Raw genomic sequence first — 21,021 nt, 5'->3', positions numbered from 1 at the left:
CCCCCATTTGCCTGGACAGGCCTAGATTAAAGACCTGCCTTCCTTTGGGTATCTATAAGCTAGGTTCATCCAATATGTAGATCATGTCCTTCTCTGCTCTCTCTCAGAGGAAATGTCCAGTCAAAGCACATAGACTGTATTTAATTTTCTGGAAGACAAGGTATATAAGGTGACTTTATCTAAAACTTTGCTGCCCTTCTGTAAGATACTTGGGTCTGGTCCTATACAAAAGTACCTGAAGACTGAGGCAAGAATGAATAGCCTACCGTCTCCTTTCCACTCCCTAAAACTTTAAGACAAGTAAAGGAGCATTTAGGAATTACTGGTTTCTATTGCCTATGGATCCCTGGACATGGGGAAATAGCATGGTTCCTATACTAGCTAGTTAAAGAGACTCATGCAATAAATATTCACACCCTAATAAGAAAACCTGAGGTCCAACTGGTCTTTAAGAAACTCAAACATCCCTTCTCTAATCACCAATATTGAATTTCCCAGTAAGGCATTTTAATGTATACATTTCTAAAAGAAATGGAGTGGCCCTGGGAGTTTTTGACCCAAGATTGAAGTTGAGGACAACACCTGTGGGATATCTCAGGTGGAAGCTAGATATAGTAGATGTGGTAGTGAGGAATGGCCAGCTTTCCTATGGGTAATTGCTGCTGTGACCATCATGGTACCAGAGGCCTCCGAACTAACACTGGGGAAAGATTTAATGGTCTTTACTCCCTATAAAGTAGCTAGAATCCTCACCTCAAAAGAAGTCTATGGCTCTCAGATAGCCATCTTCTCAATATCAAGGAAGGGCCAGACCTCCAAATTAAGATTTTCTCTTCTCTAAATCTTTCAGATGAATGAGGCCTGTTAGACCATTATGGTGAACAATTGTTCCTCCAAACATATGCTGCTAGAGAGGATCGTAAATATATCTCTTCAGAGGGGCCAGGGATTTGGCTCAGTGGTTCCACCACCTGTCTCATAATCACAAAGGGCCAAGTTCAATCCCTGGTTTAAAAAAAAATTATATATATCACTATCAATTTAGAGAATCAATCCCTGGTTTAAAATATATATATTTATTTTTCTAATATAAAGAGTGAGATATGCAGTGGGGATTTTACAGGCCATCAGTGAAAACTCCCCTCTTGCTCCGTGAACCAGTGCCCAGGTTGTAGAATGTATAGTTCTTATTAAGGGAAAGACAGAGTCAACATCTATCCATACTCAAAAATATGTTTTCCTGTACTGCATGGCCATATAGCTATATGGAAAGAGAAAGGTAGTTTCTGTCAGTTGACAGGTATGCTACCACAGAGAGATTAATAACATCCTGTCTTCAGTCTACCTCCCATCTAAGGTGACAGTCATACATTGCCAAGGCTTCCAGAAGGGAACAAATGAGATCACTCAAGGGAACCATTTAACTGATCAAATAGCCAAAGCTTCAACTCAAGAACCTTCCATCTAGAGTCTACAGAGGTACCCTTACTCTAGGAAAATCCTCTGGGAAATTGCAAGCCTGCTTAAAACAAAGCAGAGACAAAGTGGGTCCAGCCAGAAGGATATCAGCTCTTCACCTCCGGATGGTTCTAGATGGAGGGTGGAGAGGGAAGTGCTCATACCTGCAGTCAATCCATAGAAAATCCTTCAAACTCTCCATCAAGCCTTTCACTTAGGAAAAGAAAAAATGTACCAAATGACTCAGAGGCTATTTAAAGGAAAGGGGCTTCAACAAGCAATATGCCAGCTTGTGTGTTGCAGAATTCCAAAAAGACAAGAGACACCAAATGGAAATCAGGAGAATTTATTGGTGCACCTTGACTCAGTTGAACTCATGTCCAAAAGTCTGAGCAATTGAACAAAAGGAAACTTCAACAAAGGAATGTTTTTATACATTTAGTAGAGGGGATGTGGTCTTTCTAGTGATGCAGTAAGTGGGTTTACTGGAACAAGACAAGGGCAGAGAGTTTAGTAATTTAGCCTTGCAAGAAAACAGTGTCTTATGAATCATATGGGAACAGAATGTCATAAACTTTGTTTACAGAACATGGTTGTTTACAGAGCATATAGTTCCTCAGGGTTTATAAAACTTCATTTACACAAATGACTGTCTACCTAATCGGTACCAGAGGGAGGTCATTAATTATGGGACAGTAACAGATCCTGAGTGGGGAGCTGCTAGACTGCTTCCAGATAAGAGAATTGCAAGATTGCCAACAGAATAACTCTCCAAATAAAAGGATTTTACACTGGCAACCAACAAAAGGGGAGATACTTTGAAATGAGTACTTAGATTAGCAGATAGATTTCACTGATATGCCCAAGAGTAGGTATTTCTTAGTACAGGTAGACATTTTCACCAATTAGGTGGAAGACACCATGCATATCTTCCCATGTAAGATTTAGGAGGCTATAGAGGTATAAAGACCTTAATGTCAGAAATTATCCCCAGGTTTGGGATGGCTCTCCCAATGTTTGAGCCTTGTACTTAATGAGACAGGACATTAACTTCTCTCTGAGTTTTCTCTTTTCACTTTCATTATCCAGAATGTTGCATGTCAAGTCCCCCATGGTCACAACATTAAAGATGCCTTTATGTGCATAAACAACTGGTTTTCTGGAACCAGACCTTCCTCCACAGGTCACCCTGGGACCCCAGCATCTTTCCCACTGCCATATGCTTATAATCTACCTTTAAGTTTGTCTAGCTACAGGGCAAAAAGACCTTTTCTCCTTCACAGGAAATGGCCTCTATTTTCTTTCTTGGAAACTCTTGTATCATACTCTGTTTTTCTCAGGGAGGGAAAAACATATCCTTGCCAATGCCCTCCCACATATCTGATTATTTAACCATTCTATCTTACCAATTTCTAAATATATCTCTAATCTAGGCTCCTTCCTAGGGCACCCTCTCCCAGTCTATGTGTAAAAGGTCTCTTAAGGAGTTCCAGTTAAATCTCCCTAGGACAACCCTGTCTTTAAGCAGCTGCATCTCGGATGGGAGATTCTTCATGAATTATTTTGGCTAACAGACATGCCTCTATTGGAAACCTATCAGTGGCACCTCAACAATCTTGGAAAGTGTTGTAAAAGCTATTGAGTCTCAACAAAAAAAGCCTCAATTCATTGGGTTAGGTTGCCTTACACAATAGGAGAGCACTAGAGTTTCCTGCCACAGAGATGTGTGGGACTTGTAGTATGCTTAATAAAGCCCACTGCTTCTGGATAAAGGACTCTAAAAAGGTGAAGACTAGCCTTGCCAAACTTAAACATCTCATCCAGATATGTGAAAATTTCAATAACAACCTTAACCAAGAGACTTGACCAGGGTCCCTCTTTAAATCCCTGTAGGGCTACCCCTGAACTCTTATAGGACCCTTAAGTGAGTATTGACACTCTTGACATTCTTTTGAATGTATGGACCCTGTTTATTCAATCTCCTTTTTCACTTTATTTTCTTTCACCAAGAGACTATTAAACTTCAGGTGGTCATGCAGATGAAACCAGGCATGGAGCTTTCACCTGACTTCTATCACATGCTATAAACAAGCCTCTGGAGGATGCCCCTGACTGCTGATTGCTTCTCACTGCCACTGTACAGCTCAAAGCAACCAGAGCAGTTTTTCATCCCTTTTCCCTAATGGCAGTTAGGGTAACCTCTTCAAAGGAAAGAATGCAACAAATGCAACAGGATTAGTGAGGTAGGAGTCAGAATTCTATTAGGCAGTAAGGATAATGTATCAGTCAGTGCTTATTAGAAAAACAGACATAATGCAAGATATACAAACATAAGAATTTATAAGATTGACTTACAAGACTGCCTACAGAGTCAGATGTGGAAGAGCGAAAAAGGTCTGTCCATGCACTGGAGATCTAAAGGATCCAGTTGAAGGTTTGAAGCTCACTTTAGTGTCCTGTGCAAGTCCATATCAGGCAGTTGAAGGGTTTGGGATGGAAGGCTGAATAGTCTGCACCAGAAGGCTGAAGGGTCTATGCTGGAAGCTAAAGAGTTAGTACTGAAAGCCAGGAGATGAAATCCAAAGTAAAGGTGAAGACTGGCGTGCCTCTGCAGAAAAGAGAAACGAAACTTCATTCTTCATTTCCACTTTATACCATTTAGGCAGAAAGCCCATTGGTTGCATTCCCTTAGCCACACCTAGAACTATGCTAATCCAGTTTAGTTGGGTATTTTGTCTCAAGTTGACACAGTCAACTAACTATCCCAGACAGGAGCACCAAAATGGAGTCATGAAACTTGAAATGAGGTCTGCTGAGTCACAACTCTACAGAGATCTCACAAAAACATCTGCCAGGTGTCCTTTGACTGTCTGAGACCTCCCTAGAGAATGAAGTAGGCCACTGGCTCAAGGGCACATGGACCTTGCATGGGCACCGCATAAACACTACATAGATTGGATCCCCCAAAAAAGTATTGTAAAAGTAGTATTTTAAAGAGTAGAGATTATTCTGCTTACACAACAGCTTGAGCTCCCTTCTAAATCCTTTTAAAATCCCTAGAAAAAGAGCTCTCATGAGCCAAGAAAAGAAATATCAAGAGATACCAGTTTCAGAGAATCATAAACAAGGGTTGACCACCCAGAAAAGGGTCTATGTAAAAGCTGGTAAAATGTGGTAGTACAAGTAATTATTCCAAATTTTACCAATGTGTTTTGTTCTCCCTTCTTGAGTACACTACATTATATTTCACATTAGCAATCATATGCCTGTGGGAAAATTAAAGTTGTTTCTAAGAAATGCAAAGAAAAGAGAAAAAGGTTGTATACTTTATGCATAAATTGGATACATAGCAAGATATAAAACCTTGCTGACCAAGATATTAGCTTGGGAAAGTGTTTTACCTGTCTTTTCTCCTTTCTTTATCTTCTCAACAACTTAGGCTAAATGACTTAGAATACAATGTTTACTAATATGAAAAGTGTCTCATACCCTAACAACATACAGGATACCTCCATACAGGAGAAGGGACAATGATGGAAAAATTTTAAAATGAAAAAACAAAAAAGACATCCAAGTATTTCTAGCCTAGAAAAAAAGGGGATAAAAGAGATTGGAAACTGTCTCATTTGTATCGCCCCCTTTTCCTTCCTTGAACTTAGAGGGATGTATGTCATGTAATTGAAAATAAAAATCAAGTCTCCTAGTTACTATTTATAGAAGACTTGGAAAGAATATCTTTCAAATTTTCCCCTTGCCCCCAAATACAACCTAGGATACAGCCACAACTTCTTGGGTGTGCAGTGAGTCCAAAAAATGCTGCAAGGCTCAGTGCCAGACCTCCACAGTTCCTGAATGTGTTCAGCTGAGACGCAGTGGGCCTGCCAAGGAGCCTTCTGGGTAGATGGTTATCTCACAGCAGAAGCTTGGTAGACCCTGGGGCAGGAGGCTGGACAATACCAATGTAGTCAGTCATTCAGGAACCAGGTGAGGCCAGGTCAAACAAGAGCACTCCTGAGAGAGAGTACATATCATAGAGTGATATCTCCACAGACTATCTATAATAGAGCCAGCAGCACACTGTCAACCAAGGAGCACTGCTGCTGTGCTAGAACGTCAGATTAAGCATACACCCCAGTATTGTGCAAGCCCAGAACCCCTTTCCCAGCACATATTAACACAAGAAAAGAAGCAAAAGTTAAAGAAGGAGCTCTGAGACTGAGCAAACCTTGTACCAAAAAAAAAAAAAAAAAAAACACTGTTCATGTCACATTGGTCTTTTATAGCCCCAATAACACACCAAGTCAATTTGTTTTGCAGCTACTCCACAGATAAAAGAGATTCACTATAAAGCAATTTTGTCTTCACATTAGAATGTCAGGCATAATTTGCACCCCTGTTACACTTGTAAAATGATATTTAAAAAACAAATATGAAATGTAATGTAAAATAGTAATGAGAATATCAAATAAAATAATATAAAATGTAAAATAATATTAAATTATAATACCAACTTTCCCCACTTTGGGCACATTTTTTCTCCCTCTCTTCTGTTTCACCTGTTCTAAACTACATTGGCTATTTATGGATCCCTGATAGGGGACCAACTACACAAGTCAGCCTCCTCTTTCTCACAGGAATCAAAGCATAGTAGCACAGACTGCCTGGGTTTGAATCTTGTCACACCTCCTTCTGTCACCATCCTTCTGTGTGATGATGATATTGGGAAACTCTTAACTCCCTAAGCTTTACTGTCTTTAGCTGCCCAGGACTTATCTATTATCTGAGTTATTCTCTGCTTGTGAACATTAAGTGAAAGAGAGGTTGAGAGTTAGGACATATTGCATACTAGTTACATTTTTGTTATGGTATTAGCTTGCCAAAATATTAGCAAAGGAATAAATAGAGACTATACTCATGATGACAATAAAAGGAGTCATCAATAAAGTGATTTCGATAAATTAATAAGGGACACAAAGCGCACTACTGACAGAGCAGAGCAGAAGAACACATAATCTCACATCACAGTTGGCAAACTTTTTCTGTAAAGTCAGGCAATAAATTTTTTAGGCTTTGTGGGTCAATTGGCAAAATAAAGTGTATTATATAAGTCTTATTTATAACTCCTCGATCCTGTCATTGTGACATGAAAGCAGCCATGGACAAGGCACACATAAATGAAAATGACATGCCAACAAACTTTAGCTTAGGGCACTGAACTTTTAATTTCATATAATTTTAATATGTTACAAAAAATTACATTTTAATATTGAAAATAGTGTTATTTTCAATTTCAAAATGTAATTTAAAATGTAAAAACCTTTCATAGCTCTCAGGCTATACAAGAACAGGTAGCTGAATAGATTCAGGCCATGAGCCATTGTCTGCCAATCTCTGTGCTAGAGCATGTTGATGTGAGACATGGTGAAGAAAGTTCTAGATCAAAATCTAGAGAGAAAGAAGAAAGAAAAACACAAGAAACTAAAAACAAGGAGACTCACTGAAAGTCTGTAGATAGAAGCCAATCTCTCCCTCTCCCCAACTCTTCAGGAGGAGGGAAATTGATATGAGAGACAAGAACCCTATCCCAATCGTATCCCTGTCTTTGCCATTAGTGGGGAAACCACAGGCCCTTCATTCTCTTCTGTGTATGTTATTTTTCCATAAGTGATAAAATGGTCTCAAATTAATTCTTTCTTATTTTTTTTAACATGCTCCTTTCTGTTGTTTGTGCTGATACTTGAGCAGATGTCTTTCTGGTCGAGTCCTCTCCTTGCAGCACTGCTGACTTTCAGACACCCTGCAAGAACTCCCATCATTATCTCACTCCTGCCCATCCAGCTCTGCCGGGCTAAGAACTGCTCAAGTTAGTGCTCCCTTGGTGGAAGCACAGCAGACACCTCAGGAGTTTGTTCCCCACTGTAGCATTTCCCTTTGCTTAGCCTCTCCTTCTAGGAAATCCCAGAGAATATTGCAGTTTTCAGAGATGCAAACACACATATACAAACTACATTAACAACTGTATTACTATGTGATAATTTCTGATGCAGACTCCCTCTTAAATAATTCAGAGAATTCTGAAAAGGTTTAAAATGCCTCTTTTTTTTTATAGCAGAAAAGGAACCAATACCAAGATAAAAGGGGAAAAGATGGGTGGAATTATATAAATCAGATCAAGAATGCTCCTATCTAGAAAGGAAGAAAGGACCCCATCCCAAGAAAGGATGAGGAAGGTACGGTTGACTCCTAATGGTGGAAAAGAACCATTGTACCATCAGGTGATATACCATTCAGTTAATTAACCTCAGTTATGTTTAATCATCAATAGATATTAGAATAATTAAAATAATTTAGACTCAATCTTATTAATTTTAAACAATTAGTTTTTTTCTATTTAGATGCTTATTATATAACTAATAAGAAACATTAATTTATTAAACAGGTTTCCTCCAATTGGGCATTGATTATAAAATTAATTGTCTGTACTCCTAATATATACCAGATATTAAAAATACTTTAAACACCTTAAGAAGAATACAAACACATTATAAATATTTTATAATATTAGAAACATATTAGAAAATCACTTATAGATTTAAATATGATTGTGTCTTTTTTATTTTATTATACATTTTCCTTTTCCTTATTCAATTACAATTCTATTCAGTTGTCTTAAAAGACAGGGTTACCTTCCCAAAGAGGTAGAGTTGCAGGTAAGCTAAACCCAAATTCATATATATTGCTTTATCTTCTCCACTTGTTCTACCTAAGACCATTATACAGTTGAATAGGCCCCTTTTCATACATAGAGTAACATCACATAAGATTATATCTAGGGCTGGGTGCGTGGCACATTCCTATAATCCCTGCACTCTGGGAGGCTGAGCAATGAGGATTGCAAGTTCAAGCAAACCCAACAAGGCAACTTAGTAATTTATTTGTCTCAAAATTAAAAAGAAAGAAAGCTGACTAAATTGCTAACATTAATTTTGTTTTTGTAACCTAAATTTTTCCCACAAAATGATACTTATTCTGAATGTTTTATACAGAATAGCTGATGCTAGAACTGCTATGCATTATTGGGGAGTTTCTTTGCATACATTTCCTTTCTTTAACAACCTAATCATTGTTTTATAGCTTCTAATTCTGAGTGGAACTTTGTTTCAGTTAAATCTATGAACTTTAGTCAGGTTAAATCACTAAAATTACAACTTTGCTCTGGATTTGGCCAATGAAGCAAATATGTACCTGACATAACTATTTGGGTCAGGGGAAGGGTTGGGTTGAAACCTCACTCAGAATACCCAATTTGTTTTACGGCAGATATGGTTAGTTATTAAGCACATGAGCCAAAACATCATTAAAGAATTGCCCTTTTTATCAGAGAAACTGGTTAATGCAACTGGTTAAATTCAGCCTGATGTTTCTCTGTTATTGAGATTCTGAGAGCGGTAAAAGAAGGCAAAAAGGCACTGTTGTGTATGTTTCCCAAAATCTCTACCTCTCTCCTGATCCCCCTCCACCTTTATAGTGATTGCCTAAATAGACACCCAACTAACTCCTCAACTCAAGATGATTAAAACAACCTTCCTTGCCAACCCACTCACTCGACTACCTCAAATATCCCACTCAGTTCAAAATCCTGTCAAATGCTCCTTCAGCTTATTACCCAGACTTGTCAACTTGGTAAACAATTTATGGAAAAAGCAAGACTTCTCCAAGCAGATTCCTCTGTGTTCAACCAGCCTGGTGGAAGACCTATTTTCCACTCTTGGAGGGGAACAGCTACCTTCATTTTACAGTCTCTTGGCAATAAAATTCTGATCGCTTTTAGAAAATGAAGATTTTTTGGAACAACATCAGTCCTGTGAATACACTCCAGGCTCTGACCTAATATAAAACTTCTTCCTTGATCCTAGGATCTGTCTTAGCCTATATTTCCCAGTTTCCTTTCTTCTAGAAGAGTCATCTAACTGAGTCTTAGCCAATGGAATGTGAGTAGAACTGTTGCTTGTTGCTTCCTATTTGACTTCAAAGCCTCATATAGGACCCTCATAGTCTGTCATTCTCCACACACTGGCTTGAAGCAAGAGATTCTGAAGCCCTAGGAAAAGGTAAAATCATGCTAAAAATCATGGACTGGGAAGAGGGAGAAAAGGAGCCTGGGTTCCTGAGTCAGAGTAGCTAAGGCTGCCCATTGAACAATCTGTCTAAACAATTTTGTCAAGAAATAAACCTGTATTTTATTAAGCTAATAATAGTTCAGAGGCTATCTGATTTATAACTAATATAGATTCTGAAGCCCTAGGAAAAGGTAAAATCATGCTAAAAATCATGGACTGGGAAGAGGGAGAAAAGGAGCCTGGGTTCCTGAGTCAGAGTAGCTAAGGCTGCCCATTGAACAATCTGTCTAAACAATTTTGTCAAGAAATAAACCTGTATTTTATTAAGCTAATAATAGTTCAGAGGCTATCTGATTTATAACTAATATATCAACTCAAATGCTATTTCTTTCTCAGCCAAAAGTATCTTTCCCTCTTCCAACATTAAACTCACCTTTTATCTTTCTATGGCACTGATTACACAATTTAATAACATTGAATTTCTGTTTTGTCTGCACAGTGGTCTATATTCTTCCAAAAGGCAATAGTCATGCATCTGTTGCAGTCACATATCCCACAGTACCAGGCAGAGTGCCTTGAATACAGACACTATAGACACACTGAATTACAGAAGTTGTGTGTATTATATCTCATTTATCTCCCCCATATCACTTCTCTAAGAGATGACTATCAAACTGGTCCTCTCAGGGCATACATTGGAACTTGGTTTTCCATTTCTTAAACACAATCCATGCTCTGATTCTACTGCTTTTTCTCTGTCTCTTTTTCAGACAAGCATACACGCAGCTCTCTTTCTTAAAGCTGCTCTTTAAAGCTAAATTTTGTCCATACAGAAGTTCATCCTTTTTACTGACATTTAGCTCAGAAAAAATATTTTTGAAAAGATTTATTACAGATGCTCACTAGATTCTCCACACCTCCCACTTGTTCTGACAAGAACAAATCACAGTCTCCATCCCCAGCCATTCTGTCCTCCAGTGTTTGTCCTTTCTTGCAAAGAACTACTTCCCAGCACACACAGGGAGTCAAGCTGGAGTCCCTAGTCATCTATTTTAACCTTGTTTCTCTGAATTTTCCAAAAACCGAGTGCATCCCCTTCTCTTACTCTTCTCATAGTCATAAAGCTTACTTAAAGTGTTGTCTACCTGATATACATCATGCTAGGTACAGAAATTATTTTATGGCTCTAGATAATCATATAAGAAAATCATTTTTGGGCTGGGAATTTAGCTCAGTGGTGCTGCTGCCTGCCTTGCAAGCTCAAGGACCCGAGTACAATCCCTGGTACCAAAAATAAAAATAAGAAAATCATTTTTATCTCTCATCCAAAATTTAAAAATTTTGACTCAGAAATGTTCAGAAATATACTCTAGTTTAAATTAAAATCCAAGTGGATTAAAGATCTAAATATTAAAACAGAAACACTAAACTTGCTGGAAGATAAATTAGGCAGAACTATTGAAGACATTGGCCTAGGAAAAGACTTTATGAACAAATCCTCAGTAGCACGGGAACTAGCAGAAAGAACCAACAACTGGGATCTCATCTTATTAGAAAGCCTCTGCACTGCAAAAGAAACCATCAGCAGAACTAAGAGACAACCTACAATGAGGGAAAAACATTTTTACCAGCTGCTCCTCAGACAAAGGACTATTATCTAGAATATATAATGAACTCAAAACAATCAGCACCCCCAAATATAAAGACACAATTCAAAAATAGGCATCTGAAATGAACAGACACTTCTCAGGCAAATAAGTAAAAGCAACAAGTAAATATATAAAAAAAAGTTCCACATCACTGGTCATTTGAGAGATGCAGATGAAAACACTGAAATTCCACCTCTCCCCATAAAGAATGGCTGCTATCAAGAAATCAAACAATAACAAATGTTGGCGGGGTTATGGGGAAAAAGGAACCATTTTCCATTGTTGGTGGGAGTGCAGACTGGCTCAAACACTATGGAAATCAATATGGAGATACCTCAAAGAGCTGGGACTAGAGATTCCATTTGACCCAGCCATCCCTCTGTTGGGTATCTATCCAAAAGAATTAAAAGAATCTTATCACAGTGATATATGCACACACATATTTACAGTGGCACAGTTTGTAATAGCTAAATCTTGGAAACAGCCTATTTGCCCATCAGTTGGAAACTGCATAAAGAAGATGTGGTTTTTCTGTAAAATGGAATACAACTCAGCCATAAAGAATGAGAATTTAGAGTTATTCATAGGAAAATGGATACATATTAAGGATATACTCCTAACTGAAATAAATAAGTCACATATGTATAAATACCAAATAGTTTCTCTGATGTGAAAAACTATAATGGTACATGAGATCCTAATGAGATAATTGACAATGTGAAACAGAAGAAAAGGGCTAAAGGTGTAGGGAAAGTGGGAAGGGTAGGGGAAAGGGAATAAGGGAAAAGAAAAAAATATGAGCAAATGAAAAAATGGAAATAAAGTGTTTGTAAATGGGGAGGGGAGGAGTGGGTGAAGGGAGGGCAGAGACAAGGGGAAAGAATGAGAACTAAGACCTGTCATGTAAAGGTACAAGATCCCAATAATGAATGTAACTGTACTGCATACCTAAAATGTACAAATAAACTCAATTTTTAAAAAAAGAAATATACTCTAGTTTAAGTGTGAAATTTCCCCTAAGTCCCATAGTAAAGTAGACTAGATTTTAAAAAATAAACAATGTCTTTGCTCATCTCATAATTCAAATATTTATTTTATTACTGAGCTCTTCCAGGGAACTTTTCTATATTGTAGACTAAGTAAGTCTGATGGAAGTGTTAGCACCCAGGTGAGCAATCAGAAGCCTCATTGAGCTAGTAGGAGACTGTCTCAACCAAGAAATGTAAAGCAAATTAGCCAAATGTGTACTAGGAACATTGCCGTGGAAATACTGACAAACAAAATTTCAAGGATCAGAAAAGCAAAAAAATTGAAGGGTGAATGTCAAGATCAGCAGGACAGAAGGAAGTGTAAGGGAGAGATCAAGAAGGGCAACAGGCAGTGTGCCTAGAGCTTGCCATACATGTGGCACCTGGGGAAATATCATTACAGTAGACTTGAGAGGTTTGATATTTGGTTTGAGAAGTTAGAGCTTGTAAAGTCCTATACAAGCCTGAATAGAAATATTTAAATTTTCCTTAGAATGTGAGCTTCTTTAGCCTTTGAGGAGAAAGAACATACATTTGAGGAAAAAAGAACACTAAGCACTAACATGGAGTCATATGATCTCACATGCCTACTTTTGAACTTGGATTTTTTTTAAAAATGTACATAAAAAAACGACAGTTCTCCAGTTCACTTAATGGCATGAATTTGGAGCAAAATTTCATAATTCGAGCATTTGACATGTTATTCTTCCATGTCTTTGAAGATCTAGGTAGAACAAGTTTTTAAAAACCTTGCATCTCTTTTCATCCTCTACTTTTATCGGTAGCATTTTAAATTCAACATGTTTCACATTCAAATTCTTCAGAGAGAGGATTTTCCAGACTCAGCTGACCACTGTCATCTTGGATGGACAGAACCTTGGACTTGACCACTGCCATGGCTGTATATGGATGAGGCTGGGATCCAATACCTGTTCTCTCTGTATTCAATAACAAGGTGTTCATGTTATATTGTATAGATCATGGCTGCCTGTTTATTTTTGAAAGTGATTTATAAATGAAGAATTGGTATACTAGGCAAAAATTATTCTTTCTTATGAGAGTGTCCCTAAAGATCTTTATTCCTCCCCCAAAAAAACTTTTTGAATATAGCTAAAGAAGGGAATAACAGTCCTATTTCAACTTGAAAATATTTAAATTTCATTAGATGAAAAATACTCAATTTTTAAAAAAAGAAATATACTCTAGTTTAAGTGTGAAATTTCCCCTAAGTCCCATAGTAAAGTAGACTAGATTTTAAAAAATAAACAATGTCTTTGCTCATCTCATAATTCAAATATTTATTTTATTACTGAGCTCTTCCAGGGAACTTTTCTATATTGTAGACTAAGTAAGTCTGATGGAAGTGTTAGCACCCAGGTGAGCAATCAGAAGCCTCATTGAGCTAGTAGGAGACTGTCTCAACCAAGAAATGTAAAGCAAATTAGCCAAATGTGTACTAGGAACATTGCCGTGGAAATACTGACAAACAAAATTTCAAGGATCAGAAAAGCAAAAAAATTGAAGGGTGAATGTCAAGATCAGCAGGACAGAAGGAAGTGTAAGGGAGAGATCAAGAAGGGCAACAGGCAGTGTGCCTAGAGCTTGCCATACATGTGGCACCTGGGGAAATATCATTACAGTAGACTTGAGAGGTTTGATATTTGGTTTGAGAAGTTAGAGCTTGTAAAGTCCTATACAAGCCTGAATAGAAATATTTAAATTTTCCTTAGAATGTGAGCTTCTTTAGCCTTTGAGGAGAAAGAACATACATTTGAGGAAAAAAGAACACTAAGCACTAACATGGAGTCATATGATCTCACATGCCTACTTTTGAACTTGGATTTTTTTTAAAAATGTACATAAAAAAACGACAGTTCTCCAGTTCACTTAATGGCATGAATTTGGAGCAAAATTTCATAATTCGAGCATTTGACATGTTATTCTTCCATGTCTTTGAAGATCTAGGTAGAACAAGTTTTTAAAAACCTTGCATCTCTTTTCATCCTCTACTTTTATCGGTAGCATTTTAAATTCAACATGTTTCACATTCAAATTCTTCAGAGAGAGGATTTTCCAGACTCAGCTGACCACTGTCATCTTGGATGGACAGAACCTTGGACTTGACCACTGCCATGGCTGTATATGGATGAGGCTGGGATCCAATACCTGTTCTCTCTGTATTCAATAACAAGGTGTTCATGTTATATTGTATAGATCATGGCTGCCTGTTTATTTTTGAAAGTGATTTATAAATGAAGAATTGGTATACTAGGCAAAAATTATTCTTTCTTATGAGAGTGTCCCTAAAGATCTTTATTCCTCCCCCAAAAAAACTTTTTGAATATAGCTAAAGAAGGGAATAACAGTCCTATTTCAACTTGAAAATATTTAAATTTCATTAGATGAAAAATGATTCATACTAACAAGCCGAAAATAAAACATGAATTTATAAACTTCTGTTAAGTTTCTGTAAAGTTGTTTAAATATTTTTAAGAATCCAGTTGTCTTTCATGCATGTGTTTTTTGCAGTTATCCAACTGAAAAATCCTCAAAGGCAAGAACCACATTTATTGCTTTTGATTCCTGATAAGAGCTAAGATGCTGTGCTCACCAAGGGTGTTAAATAAATGTTGCTGAGTGACTGGGCCTAAAGATCTCTGGGAGTTATTCAATAATATAGTTTACTTTCACTGCTTCATTAGCTGTCTATATCCACAGAGAGTTGAGATCAGCTATTTAGAATAATACACAGGAATGCTTTTTGTTCTATTATGTCAATAAAAGATATTGAAATTAGAGTGATAGAGTCCTAAATGTGAGTCATAAAAGAAATTATTATCACTTCATATGAGAAGACCTAAATGATCCTTCTTTTTTTGCAAGCTAATAAAATATTTGCTAATAGGCCAAGAGTATGTAATTGAAATTTTCTAGCCCTAAACAAATTTTGTCTAAAGTGATCTAAATTCAATTCCTAAGGTTCTAAAGAAAGGAGAAAATTCAGGCAAGCAAAAATGTTCTTTTCATGTCAGAGGACTCTTCCTTTAAATAAATTATGCTTATGGTTGGAACTATATTTTATAAAAACCTGCCAGCCCTGTGGAAAACCATCCGAGGCACACGGCAAACCCACAAATCTAGGTGACTGAGAGTGGAGGAATGAATCTAGTTTATGGTGGTAGCTTTCTTGGTCTCTAGCAAGTGTATATTTTATTCTCCAGTTTTACACACCACTAAGAGTGATCTGAAACTTTTCATATGAAACATTTTAACTGCAAGGAAATACACATAAAAAGATACTCTAGTTGGGCATGGTGGTACCCAGGATGCACCTTAGTTTGAAGGTCCTGGGTTCAATCCTCACTGTCACTAAATAAATAACCCTCTGTTTTGAATAAAATATGTATTTGATGACCACATTCCTCTAGAGGAGCTGGATGCATTTTCCCTCTTCATTGAAATAGTGACTTTGCTCTCTTATTGAAGAAGATTATAGTAAAGTTTTTACCTCTTACCCAAAAAGTATCTCATTTGCCTTTAAACTCAGTATCAGAACTATCTCAAAATCACAACCAGAGTTTTAGTTTTTCAACACAGTACCAGCTATCCCACACAAAAATTAAATTCAAAATCCAATTTTTTCAAGAGTCCCCATATTCCCCTTCACCTCCTCACAATACATATACTTTCCATCATTATTAACACTTTGTGTTTCTGTGGTTCACTTGCTACAACTGGTGAGCTAATATTGTTACTAGTGTTCATTCTTTGTGCTGTACAGTCTTTTTGTTTTAACAAATGCGTAAGGACATGTACCAACCACTGCAGTCTTATATATAATACAGTAGTTCCACTGACTAAAAATTCTGTCTACCTATTCTTCCCTACCTCACTCAACCCATGGAGACCACTAAATTTTTTACTATCTCCATAATTGTGCCTTTTCCAGAATTTCATATATCTTGACTTATACAATCTGTAGACTTTTTAGGCTGGCTTCTTTCACTTAAAATAAATATATATATATATACATATATATATATGTGTGTGTGTGTGTGTGTGTGTGTGTGTGTGTATGAAAAGACTAATAATAGCAGTATGTTATGCATCGATAGCAGCAACAGCTTTTCCAGGTTCTGCAGTCATCTGAACAAAATTATAGACATTCAGCACATTATTCTTTTTATCACTGAATAACTTTCTACTGGGCAGATATTCAACAATTTTTTCACACGTACTGAAGGACATTTTTGTTGCTTCAAAGTTTTGGCAATTATGAATAAACCTTCTGTAAATAAAGCAAATAGTAATTTTTTTAATCTGCCATAATGTGAAGGATCTTCCTGAAAAGATTCCTCTTAAAAACTTCTTCAACTCAGAAGACAGGACTTCTCCTCTCTACTCTTTAAGCTCTACTCACAGAAAAGAGGAAGAAATTTTAAATAATATATCAATGTAAAAATTACAGTCTGATGCAGAAAGCCACTTATAGAAGGACTGTTAACGCTTCATTACTAAACTGTGCCATGCCCTAAATATGTCAGTACATGTTAGATCATAATTCCTTCAAAGATAGCCTTTATCTATGTTTCACAATTTTGCTACCTAACGAAACTCATAGATCATAGGCATTGCTTAACAAATAACTTGTGAAGTACCATTACATGAAACAAATTAAGCCAACTAATACAGGTATTATTTCAATATAGAAAGAGAAAGGGACAAGGTTATCCCTGCAATCTTCAAACTACGTTCCCACAAATTCCACTGAAAAAGAAAAAAAAATGGTAGTATTTCAGATTGGGAAAAATCCATGTGCTAGACCACCTTCATGGAAATTTACAATATACATCAATACATTGTAGGCTCTAAGGAGTCTTGTAGTGAAAAAAAAAAAAAAAACCTTATTCAAGCTGATTTAATACTGCAATTCCCAAGCATAATAGACAATAGAGCCCTTTGCAGAGAACAAATTAAGGACAATATATGCAAGGAAACCTGAGAAATCTTCAGCTGTCAGTTTTGTTTTGTTTTGTTTTTCAGTTTTTCCAGGTTTTTGTTCACCCACAAGGGAAAGACTACCCATTCCCCTTAAACGTATATAACAAAGACAAAAGTAACATTCCCTAGGGATAATAGTTACAGATGTGAGAAACTTGGAATCAACTAGGGGTCAATTCTCTTTTCTTGAAGTTAGCAGAAAAAAATAATATAAAATGCATTTTAAAATAAGCTACCCAGGCCAAGAGAGGTGTGAGACAGAAGCATAAGAAACTGGGGAAGTAGTGAGAAGAGACCTTTTTCTACTAGATGTAGAATAATTAACTTCAGAAGAGTATGTCTATGGATTTGCAAATGTAAAGTGTAGCTTCTGTCTCTGATCTGAATTCTCTGAGCATACTGCACACTTCAGCGCAGAACATGCTGAACATAAGTGTTTTGTGACCCAACATTACAAGTATGGGCCTAACTCTAACATGTCAACTGCTTAAACCCAGTCCTGCTGAGATATTCATTCTTTTCAGATAGTATTGATGTATAATAACAGTATCTCAGCCCTTGACAAAGAAAAGTCAGCCTGTACCACTGAGAGAAAAACATTTTTAAACACCACATTTGGAATGATATGTTAGAAACTTTTAGTCTCAGAACCTTCAATTGCCGCAGTAGATTTGTCGACCTGTTACATAGGGGTTTCATTTAGTAGCTTTCCAACATATGGGCAATGACACTGGTCTCCATGGTTCCCTGCTACTGGAGTGCCTGAGGAGGAGAGAGTAGTAATTAAACATCTGACAGTCAAGTGGCTGCTCTCACAGCTCAGCCAAGGTTTTTGCAGTGGGCACTAGATATTTTTAATCCACTCCACTGCAGCTAAAGAGACTATACATTTTTTTCACTTTAGTTTGCTTTGTAGTCTGACTATAAAAGAGATGGGAGTCAAACCCCCTCTATTCCTTTTTCTTTCTGTCCAGTTTCCCATGGGGAAGTATGTACACTGCATAAGATATATGAAGTATGAGGGTTCACGCATTGAAATAATTTCTTTTCACTTGTCAGAATCTACATGGTGGACCTTGAATAAAGGAGGAACTAAGGATTCTGTATAAAACAAGCAAAACAGACCCATTGACACATGCATGGGTAAGGGCTGAGACAACAAGTGTTTTCCCCAAAGAGACTGTAAATGCTTTGGGTCAGTGAATGACTCTATCTTGACTCCCACCTACAACACTGTCACCACTATGACAGAGGAGGGTGCCCAACAGCATTTCAAAAATAGTGCCCAAAAAAGCAAAAATATCACTATTGACATTTATCCACTGCTCCTGGTCTCCAAAAATGCAATAAAAATCAAGTGAAATAAAACTAAGCTATTTTATTTGTGTTCTCTTCTGTCTCCAACACATGCAAAAATACCTGACAAGAGGTTAGCCCAAAGGGAGGCTTGATTCATCTGAGATCACTTTTTTAAAAGAAGCAGACTTCTCTCCAAATAAACTATACAAACGTTTCAACCAACTTTTACTTTTTTTTGTTTTCTGTATACTATAAGCATGTGTACATTTATTTTTAAAGAAGTAAATTTCTTGTTTAAACACATGACTTTTTCATATTCAGTGTTATACACTAAAATGCATCCCCAGCCCTTACCAAATTGTGTTGACTCTCCAAACTCCAATGTGATGGCACTAAGAGTGGGGCATTTGGGAAGTGATTAGCCTTAAATGAGATCATGAGGGTGGGGTCTTTATGATGTCATCGCAGAACTTGTCTTTTCTTTCTTTCCATTATATGAGGACACAAGAGAAAATGCTCCTTCTGCAAGACAGGAAGAAGGCCTTAACCAGAACACACACAGTGGCACCAAAAATTTCAGATTTTCAGCCTCTAAAACTGTGAAAAAGAAATGTGACTAACAGCAGAATTAGTAGTCACATGCAAATGGGCAGCAGTGACACAAGGACATATTAAGCCAGGTTATGCTTTCCTGTGATTTCCTTTTGGAGTTTGAGATACTGTGAGAATTTTTAGAACCAGGCAGGTTGGGTCTGCCCTTGTCAAGTGTCTAGATATTACTGCTGCAAAAGTTCAAAGTTCTGTGACAGGACACAAAACACAGCCACTAAGCTTAAATGTAAATAAGCAGGGCTAAACAGCACGCTTGTAAATAGATGCATACCAACACCATTTGTAATTTCCAGACTTGTTGGAATTTAGTGCTATGAATTCCAAAGTCCAATCAAACCTTACCTTTCTATTTTCACAGAGGGAATGAGAAACCATTAACATCTACTACTCGCTAAAGCATTTGACTTGTACTTTTAAATGTTCTGTAGAAAAGAAAATTGTATTAGACAGGTGCTTCAAACAAAAAACAACAGAGATAGGTTATAATAATAATGATGGTTATGACTATTATAGATAATGTTAGATGATAGATGATAGATTAGAGAGAGAGAGAGATGAGAAAGAGATTGATTTATTTTAAGGAATTGGTTTTTAACTGTGGGGCCTGTCAAGCCCAAAACCATATGGCAAGCTGGCAGGTTGGAAATTCAGGAAAGGGTTGATCTTTCAGGGATGCTTTGCATTTTTACTAAAGTCACATGTAAGAAGAGGTAGCTGGGGTGCAGAAAATAAGCAATGAAGATAAAGCATGAGATGTCGAAAGCCGATCATCTAAGGCAAAGATGTGCTCTAAAACAAATGGTTGGAGGAAGAAGGAGGGTGGGAGATAGAAAAAGAATTAAAATGTGTTAAGTACAGATACCAACACCCCATAAGGAATTGAATAATTATGTACTGCAAATATGTACTAATAAAGTAAAATAAATGGTTGCCTCTTGAAGGCTAGAACACTACTTGTTTGTTTGGCAGTTTAGTAGCAGGCACTAGCTTCATGCCTGGCACAATGCTGGTACTCTAAAATTTGGGGTTGTTGTTGTTGTTGTTGTTACTGGGGATCAAATTCAGGACCTTGTGCTTGCAAAGCAGGCAGCGGAATCACTGAGCTAAATCGCTGGCCCACTACAATATTTATTGAATGAAAACATTAATGAATCATGGAGGCAAAAGAGGCTAACAGTACTTCCTGCTTTGAGCCAATCCAGCCAAGTAGATGGCTCTTTGTTTGCTAATGTTTTCAAGATTCATTTCAAAATAATTATCTCTGCAAGTTCACAAAGTGCAGATTTACTATAAATCTACTCTTGGTACCAAGTCAGGTTTCTTAGATATTTTGAAGCTATTATCTTTCATATCATGTTTCAGCATTCAGTATGCATTTTTTAAATTTTTATTTCATTTTATTAGTGTTGGTACATGATAAATGCATTCATTGTAGGTAGCTGGTACATGTACATGGCATATCTTATTTCTTTTGTTTTCTGCTCCTCCCTCCTTCCCCCCATCTCTTTGTCCCCTTCCCACTTGCCAAAGACTTATCTCTCTATTCCCTATTGCCTTTTATTTTCTCTTTGATTTATTTATACTTTGTGCTCATCATATAACAGAAACTATGTGGTTTTTAAGCTTGTGTATCTGGTTTCATTTTTACTAACCTGTGTGACCATAGAGGATAGTAATAGTCATTAATACTTACTGACATTTATCATTTGTTACTGTTTTTAGTGTCCACATTTATCCATTATATTCTACTATTAGCTCCCATTTTTTAGATAAGGAAACTGCAGCACAAATAATTTCAGAAAACTGTTAAAAACATAGACTGGTAGTTAGTGGATGACTTAGAATTTGAAGTCA

The 21,021-nt window shown here is 37.0% G+C and overlaps 1 long non-coding RNA gene across 1 annotated transcript; it reads right to left on the bottom strand.

Annotated features, from left to right (window-relative positions):
• Positions 1 to 5,392: 5,392 nt before the first annotated feature.
• On the bottom strand, positions 5,393 to 18,943 carry LOC104874280. Its single transcript, XR_783702.1, has 3 exons — positions 18,910 to 18,943; positions 17,908 to 18,018; positions 5,393 to 5,469 (listed from the first exon to the last, which is right to left on the bottom strand). It is a non-coding gene; the product is annotated as an uncharacterized LOC104874280 (long non-coding RNA).
• Positions 18,944 to 21,021: the final 2,078 nt, after the last annotated feature.

This window comes from Fukomys damarensis, unplaced genomic scaffold (genome assembly GCF_012274545.1).
Source record: "Fukomys damarensis isolate Sample0158 unplaced genomic scaffold, DMR_v1.0_HiC HiC_scaffold_14, whole genome shotgun sequence".
Lineage (NCBI taxonomy): Eukaryota > Metazoa > Chordata > Mammalia > Rodentia > Bathyergidae > Fukomys > Fukomys damarensis.
Note: the sequence above shows the minus strand (reverse complement) of the source record. Positions and strands in the feature narration are given on the sequence as shown.